This window comes from Solanum pennellii, chromosome 1, assembly GCF_001406875.1.
Source record: "Solanum pennellii chromosome 1, SPENNV200".
NCBI lineage: Eukaryota > Viridiplantae > Streptophyta > Magnoliopsida > Solanales > Solanaceae > Solanum > Solanum pennellii.
The window spans coordinates 17,575,231-17,584,696 of record NC_028637.1 but is presented as its reverse complement, the minus strand read 5'-3'; the positions used below and the strand labels follow the sequence as shown (position 1 = coordinate 17,584,696).

General features: G+C 30.8%; 1 pseudogene; it reads right to left on the bottom strand.

The window, feature by feature from the left end:
• Positions 1-965: 965 nt before the first annotated feature.
• On the bottom strand, positions 966-7,989 carry LOC107018236 (annotated as a pseudogene).
• Between the last annotated feature and the right edge of the window lie 1,477 nt (positions 7,990-9,466).

Genomic DNA, 9,466 nt, shown 5'->3' with positions numbered 1-9,466 from the left:
AGATTTTTTTTTCCAGATCTCTTATGTATAAGAGAAAAAAATATATCCTATAAAAGGACATAAAACTATATTTTTCATGAAAGACTAAAAAAAGACAAAATTTATGATCACAATGTAAAAAATCAATTTCGAAGTTCAAACTATACCATATAGATCATTGTTAAGAATGAATGTTGAGGTGATTTCAAAAAAAGACTGCTTTCGTCTATTCAACGTCATAACTATGTTTCTACTGCCACGCCAAAATCAAGTTAAAAAGTGTGTACCATGTGACTTTGTATATATTTGTCGTATTAGGACGTATCTATTTACGAGATCATGTTTGAAACTAAATCATGATTATTATTATATTGATAAGAAAAATGGGCTCATCCTATCCATTTCAAGAATGAACTTACATTTAGTGAGAAGTGTAAAATCTACCTGATGCAACTAATCAAATTGATGAAAAAATTGAGTATCAATTTATGTTTGATATAACAAATAGTGCGATGAGTAACTCTAGTGCAATATCTATGTCAAGCTCCTCAAAATATGTTAAGGGAGCAAGAAGTAATAGTTTCATGTAAATAATTTAACGTTCCAGAAAAATTTTAAATGAACTATTTAACAGAATCTTTCAATTACTTATTTTACAATTTATGTCGAACTATATTGAAATTTTTTGTTGCATTAGACATATATTGTCTAAATATTTTTTTATAATCCAAAGACTTTTATCTAGCAAAAGTATCTTTTTTAGACTTTTTTTTTTCCGAAAATCTTTCCAAAGAATACAACAAAAACAACTCCATGTCATCAATACACACATCATACTTATTCATCTACCTCAAATTGTTAGTTCAACAACAACTAGAACATATATGGTTTAATTTCACAAAAAGAGTTTGGAGAAGATAAACCTATGGAAACTTGAACCAATAAAGTAACTAAACATTTTTGGAGTTGCATGCCTTTTGTCTTCCTTAATGGTTGATGGGGTCGCTTTCCTTCGGTGGCGGCTTAAGAATGTTTGTCAAAGCATTTGGACCTTTTATTTCAATGGCTGCCTTGTCATAAGCCAAAGCAGCTTCATAAGCAGTGGCAAAACTTCCCAACCAACGTCGTTTATTCATTCTTCTATCTTGAATCTCTGCAACCCAGCTTCCCCATTTTCTTTGTCTAACTCCCCTGTACTTCTTTACATTTTCATGGTGCGGTTTTGTATCATTTTTCTCTTTGGAGGATAAAATTTTTGAAGTGACATTGGTCTTTCCATTTTTTATGATAATTTCTTTGCAAATCCTTTTTTGTCGTTTGGACTTCTCTCCTTGATGATTTTCCTCCTCATCACTAGATGAGTCTGTGGCGTCATTGTCCGTTATGTAAATGCGTACAACACGTGGCAAGACTATAGAACAATCTCCCATTAGATTGGTTTTTTTTCCTCTAGCAACTTTTGAGTGGTTTTTGACTACCTCATTTTCGTGAAGCTCATCTTTGGAAGCCATTGCTTCAGGAAAGAGAACAAACAAAAAAAGCACAATAAGTCTATTAAATCAGGCATGTATATATGCTTCATGAATAATCAAATTTTTTTTTATTTACCTACTCTATATGTCAACTTGATTTATTTAATTTGACCTAGAATATAAAGATTCAGACTTTGCTCATTGTTATCAACTCAATTAATAACCTGTATATTACCCGCCAATTAATTAAATATAGTTATCCAATAGTTCAAAATTTTCGACCAACTTCCCCGACTAATCATAAATGATCTATGAGTCATGAAAGGATGTCCTTGAAAATAAATTCATGTTCAAGTTACTCTATCACTTTTTACTTTTTAGAACTTATATGGTAGGTTAGCTGAGTATAGATCTTTCCCATAAATATACCTATTAGACTTATATCACCTTACCTTTACCCTCAGATACTTATTTATTCAACATTCTAAACTACAAGCCTTACTTTCAAGCATACAATAATCAAGTACCCTTAAATTCTGAGGCATTCTAATCACATTCTTTATTACCGTGTGAATCTAGTCATAATTTAGCAAAAAGTACAAATTCTATCCTTTACAAGTCAAGATCCATTATACATAATAAAGTCTAGTTTAATTCATGTCTATATGTTCCCCATTCTTTACCCAATACTACACATGACATTAATTTTAGAAGATCAATTCTAGTTCTTCAATGTCACCTTTTCTGAGATAAACTCCCAAAATATAAAATTTATTAAATAGGTTAGGGTTTACCATTCAAATCACATAAATTCATCATAATAGTATAATTAAATGTCAATTCAATCATAATTAAGTATCCTCAACTTGATTGGAATCAAAGTTTAACACTACCCACAATGAATGAAGAAACCCTAGCTAGAATTGCGTTTTTACTTTCAATTGTGGGAATAATTTGGGGATCTATGGGTGGAAGAACCATAGATGAATAAGATAACATACCTTAATTCAGATTGCTAACACAAGATTGAAGCAATGGAGGAAATCTGCCCGTCTTAGTTCTCTTCTTCTTCACTTCTAGAGAGTGAATTATTTGGATAGAATTTGGGCTCGTTTTGAGGTCTTGGAAGAATGATTTAATTCACTTAGTTTAGGGGTATGTTAGTCATATATAGGTGGTTAAATAAAGAACCAACCGACCTCCCTTAACCCCAAAGTAATTGCAAATTAACCCTAAGTCCTCAACTTAAAAACTAAACTCTAAATTTTACCCCACTCAGAAAACCCCCATCCACGGACCGTGAGTGGGTCTATTGATTGTGCTTCACCCTCATGGGTGGTGAAATGAGGCTAAAAATTGCAGAAAAGTACAGGACTATGACTTCAATCCACTCAAATACACCACAATATGAGGCAAAACAATTTATCTAATTCTTTACTATCAAGACCTACGATTTTTTCATGAACAGGCACATAAGTGAATCATGACAATAGAAAAACAAACAATAACTTTACTTTTTTGGAACATTATCTTCCACTTGGGAGTAAGCCTATATAATCACTTCTATACATCATTCATGCTAAAAATAACTTCAAGTCCCAACAAACCAAGTCACAAAAGACAAGAAATCGAGAAATTAATAAAGCATAAGAAAACATACCGGAGACAACATGAGGAGATTACTCTTGATCTTCTCTACATTGGAGAGCATAAAACATATTCATCTTAAGAGAACTCTCATCTGAAAAACTAGAGGCAACTATATTATCATCCCTTCTCTTACCCTTAAGAACTGGGCAATCTCTAATTTTGTACCCATCCTTTCCACATCCATACAAGTGAGGCACTTATTGGTGAGTCAACAATTTCGACTCATTAGGGATTTATCTTAATAGATTTAGTGTCCTGAAAGACATATTTGTATCAATGTAAATTCTTGAATTTCAGGTATTGGGATTGAGGAACAAAACTTGAATATTAATGAGAATAAACGAATAAGGCAGCCGAAAGAATGAAGAAAAGAAGGTCTGATGATCGCCTATCTCATTGGGCAAGTCTTCGAATGGACATGGTCTCGCCTAATGTTTTATTGGGAAAAGCCCTCAAGAATAAAATCAATTTGGCGAGAGAAAAGAGTAGTGGGCGAGTCACCGAACGGTTCCATGATGTATTCTCCCAAAGTTACAAATTTGAAGATACTCAAGGTCAAAGCAAAAAGGCACTGGAATTGACCAAAGGGCTGATCAACGATTGGATCGGTGATCCTAATATATTGCGCTGAATGATTTTTCACAGTATATTGTTGGCAACCATAAATTCATTTTTTAGTATTTAGTTTAGTATAGGTTGATCTATCGTTCTATCTAGGTTTCAATATAGAATAAGAATTATCAGCGTGGAAGTTCGAAAAGGAGTTTAGAGACAATATACTCCTTAGCTTTAAAGATTTAAAGATTGCCATTTCTGAGAAATTGGAAATGGGTGTTGAAGATTCGTCAAATTAGATCTTTGTAAAGATGAAATAAATCTTATCCACTCTATAGAAACACAATTTGGTAGAAACTTCTATCTTTTAATGATATCTAGCTAAACCTCCAATTCTTGGTGTGTGATTATGTTATTATGGATTGATTTAGCTGTTGGGTAGTGTTGATTGATAGTTTTATGGCTTTACAAGAAATTTTTGTCCTTACGCAGAAGAGATCTTCATTTTAAATAGAAGGGATTTAAGATGGTCTTTTTCTTCTATTAAAATTGTAATAGGGTGAGAGATCTGAGTTTTAAAGTTTTTACACTCACCGGCTTGAATTATATATCCTTTTAAAGAACTAGAAAACCACTTCTCTATAAATCACTTAAAATCCTAGAGTTTTCTTTTTGTTAAGTTGCTTCTCTAGAGTTTCAAATAGAAACTTTCCACGTGATAAGGATGTCATAAATCCATCAATGATTTTCTTATAGTTCAATAGATAAATCTTAAAAAAATAAAAATCAAACCTAAAGTAGTTGAATCTACACATATGTATGTTTTAAAATGTTTTTGTAGAATAGACAAAGAAACAAGGAAATGAGATCTCTTTGTCTACTTATATTTGAATTTTAAACAATGTCATTTTCAAATCTCTTATGTGTAAAAGTGAAAATTATATCTCCAACAAAAAATTCATATGTCACACATAGTTTACTCCGAAAATGTAATTTATGTTCAAGAAAATTTAAAAAAACTCATATCTGAGCATACTTTGAAAATAAAATAAAAAACTCTCGAAACAAATCAGTATTTCGAATCTTTTGTATTTTCTTTAAATTTTTTGCATTTGATGGTCATTTATATAATTTAAAATTTAGTTGTCATTGCTATAGAAATAGTAAGAAATTAAAATGCAAATAATTATACTTTTATACTTCGATTTTTTTTTCACTTCTCATTCTTATCCATTATCATATATGTGGACTTAAAAAAAAGAAATCAACATTAATAATTCATTAAATAGTCATAAATGTGTCATTGAACTTTTAAAAAAGACTCATGTATCTTATCCGTTAAAAATTTGTCTCAATTATATAAGTTTCATTTGAGAAGAGGCTTTATGTCTATATATGTTAACTAAAAAAAGTTTCGATTACGCAAAACAACTTTTTACACATGGTCAATTATGATTTAGCCATGTCATTGATTAAATTATTCTTTTTAAGAACAAAGAATAAAATATGCATCGAACATTGAGAAAATGTTAGTATATGTCATCCGTTAGTTTGGATCATCTAGTTCATTTCAGTTAACAAATAATGACCTTGATGAACCTTTTCTCAAATAGAAATAACATAGATGAGCTGAACTTCTGACGGATGACATAAATAAGTCTTCTCTGAAAATGTGATAAGACAAAGCAGCTTCTAAAGAAGTGTCAAAAGTCCCATCCAAAGCCGAGTTCTCTTTCTTGTATCTCGAATCTTTGTTTACTACTTGCCTCATTTTCACCGTCTAATCCTCCTGTACTTATTCAAATCTTCTTGCATCAAATTTAAATGGTATAATACATATATTGGACCCTAAACATGGCTTCAAATTTTAACTTTGACCTTCAACTTTCATAATGCACAAAGATGCACCTTAATTATCAGACTTTTAAATAAATAAACACATGAGTCCTACATGGCACAATACACGTAAGGCACAACGTAGGACAAAAAATTACATGTATGATGACATGTAAAACATGTGTGTCTATTTTTTCAACTTTATAGAAGTGTAAGTGTCTATTTGTGCACACCTAATGTTGAATATCATAAATGTGATTCGAAGCCAAGTTAAAGAGCATATTTATGTATTATGCCAATTTAAATCTTTCTTCTCTTTGTACTTCATTTAATTTCGTTGGTCATTCCATTCTCAATGACAAGTTCTGTTACACGTGTCCTTTCATGTCCCTCAGACTTCTCGTCACTAGGAGAGTCTGTTCTATCTTCCTCGTCACTAGGCGAGTCTGTTGAGTCATGGTCCAGCACACGAATACGTACTAGACGCAGAAAGAGTTGGGATTTTTTTCCGACTTGCTTGTTGGATTTTTCGACTACGTGAAGTGTTGAGGGTTTTACTGCAACATCTTTTACCTGAAGCTCTTCCTTGGAGGCCATTGCTTCATGAAATGGAAAAAAAAGGAAGCATTAGACCAAACATTCACACGCTTCATATAGGCATAATATCTATATTGGTCCCTAAACTTGGCTTCAAATTTAAACTTTGACCTCCAACTTTCATAATGCACAAACACATACTTTAACTATTCAACTTTTAAATAAATAAACACATGAGTCCTACATGGCAAAATACATGTAGGACACCATGTAGGACAAAAAATATCATGTAGGATAACATGTTGGACATGTGTGTCTATTTGTTCAACTTTATACAAGTTTAAGTGTCTACTTGTGCACATCCAAAGTTCAAGTGCATAAACGTGATTCGAAACATAGTTAAAGGGCATATTTATATATTATGCCCTTCATATATGATTAGAAATTCTTTTATCAATATGAGGTGATCGTACCGTATATCTCTTCTGAAATTTTTAAAAGAAAATCAAATAAAACTGCTCACTCTAAGAAAATTATAGTGCCTCTTAATTCAATGGTTGCCTTACCATAAGCCAAAGTAACTTCTTTATCCGTGTCAAAAGTTCTCAACCAAAGTCGAGTTTTGCTTTTTGTGTTTCGGATTTCTGCTGACCATTTTCCCATCTCCATTGTGTTACTCCTTTGTACTTTTTCATATTTTCTTGAAACAACTTTATACATTTCTTCTCTTTGGACACTCCCTTTGTCCCAATTTATGATCACAATTTTAAAAGTTCATCTCGAAGTTCATTCTTTACCATATAAATCATTATTAAGAATAAAAATGTTAGGGCGATTTCAATGAAAAATTTGTTTTGGTCTATTCAACCTAATGAATTTGTTTCTATTGCCACGCCTAAATAAAGACCAAAAATGTGTATCGTGTTATTATATTTGTCATATGAGGACGTCTCTATTCACTTATCATGTTTGAAACTAAAGCTTAATTATTGATAATTTAGAAAGAAAAATGGTATCACCTTAACGCATTTTAAGAATTAATTTACATTTAGTGAGAACTATACAAAATTAACCTAAACATTCAACTAATCAATTAATGAAGAAAATGAGTAACAATCTATGTTTGATATAAAGCCACGTAATAAATAACTTTGATCAAATTTCTATTTGAAGCTCCTCATTATATGTTAAGGGAGCAAAGAAGTAGTTGCTACATGTAAATAATTTAGCTTTTGAGAAAAAATTTCAATGAAATATTTAGAACAAATATTTCAGGTACGAAATATGTTGAAATATAAAGAAAATTTCTATTACATTAGAAATATATTGTCTACATAAACGACAAACACAACTCCGCCTCATAAATACATAAATCATAGATATTCATGTTCAATAATATGTACGGTGGAATTCCACAAATAGAGTTTGGAGTGGTTAATAAAATATACACGAACCTTTGTTTTCAGTTTGTGAAGAAAGATTGTTTCCAGTGACACACGGCTCAAAAATAAAAGTTATTACGAAAAATAAATTTCCATAAGAAAAAGAAATGGCAGTCTAAAGTTATGATACAAAGAAAAATAAAGCAACAAATAATAAAAATTGTACGTGATTACTAAATACTTTTTTCCAATAAGAGAGAAGATATGGGGCTAGCCCCCGGTCTCTCCCCCGAAAAGAAATTTTTTTACTTATATTCATGCCTTTTAACTACTAATGTTAAGCTTTTGAACCCATGATATCAAAGGCGATATGGATAAATCTATTGAAAGTTGAACAAATAAAGTAACTAAACATATATGGAGCTGCATGCCTATTGTTTTCTTTGTAGTGGATATGGTTTCTTTCCTTCGGTTGTAGCTCGAGAATTTATCAAAGCAATAACACCTTTTACGTTAATGACTGTCTTGTTATAAACTAAAGCAGCTTCATCCACATTATCCAAACTTCCAACCAACATCGTTTATTCGTAGTCTTACATCTCGAATCTCTGCACCCCATATTCCCCATTTCGGAGTCTAACTTCCTTGTAGTTTTTTACATTATCTTAGTGCAGTTTGTGTTTTTTTTCCTCTTTGGACGATATCGTCTTTGAAGTGGCCTTGGCCTTCCTATTTTGGAAGATAATTTCTTTACAAATTCTTTTATGTCGTTTGGACTTCTCCCTTTGAAGATTTTTCTCCTCATCATTAAATGAGTTTGTGGTGTCAGTGTCCGTTATTTAAGTACATACAACATGTGGCAAGACCAGTTACGACCAAATGTTCTCCTATTAAGTTGTTTTTTTTTGCTCTGGAAGCTTAATTTTGAGGGTTTCTTGACCACCTCTTTTTCGTGAAGCTCATCTTTAAAAGGCATTGCTCGTGAAAGTGAACAAACAAAAAATCCCAAAAAGGACATTAAATCATTCATGTATATAATAATCAAATTAATTTTATTGGTGTACTCTCTCTGTAAACTTTATTATCTGATTTGAACCTAGCACAAAGTTTAATAAAATAAACAAACTTAAATTCAAACTATCAACTCTGAAATTCCATATTATCTATCTATCTATCTATCTATCTATCTATCTATACATATATCTAACTGTCTTCTATACTACCTTAAAAGCATCAAATCCTAAATTAAATGTTAAATTACCTTAATACCCCCAATGAAAGGTACTCAATATATTTTATTTATTAATTTAATTAATTGTATTAGGGTAACTCTAGATACCCTTTAATATTAAAGGGTTGTGATTTCTCAAAGAGATGTGACTTATCTAAAGGGTTGCGACTTTTTTGACCGGTTTTAGATTCTTGATGAGTTGTGACTTTTTCGAATGGTTGTGATTTGTTTCAAAGAGTTTTGTCTCCTTGTTATTTGTTTGAGAAGATAGACTCCTTGTTATCTATATATAAAAAGAGATAACAAAATAGTGTTTGGCCTTAAAATAAACTTAAATCAACTTAAAAATTCTATAATTATACTTTAAAAATTCATATATTAATTTTTAATATTGAAAAATTTTAACATCTTATATCACAGTACAACTTCTATAAGATTCTTTACACTTTCACTAGAAAACAACTATATCATATGTATGCAGCAGTAAAAAGGAGAGGATTTTACTTCTACAAAAATAAGGTAGAAACATAAAAAAAATTAAATATTTTTCGCCAAAGGTGATGTTTTTCATATTTTAAAATAAAATTATGCTACTAATATATGAATATCTAAAAAAAAAAGAATTTATGAAACGAAATATTTGACATACACTGAAACCTCAATTTAACCATCATTCGTCATAACAATAAAGGACCTTCTTTTAATGAAGAATTAGCTGTCTATGATAGTCTTACTCAAACATTAATTGGTAAAAGATAGATTACGTACAAATCTAAATATAAAGTATGAACATTTAAAAGAAAAATATACTTAAATGGTGTCCA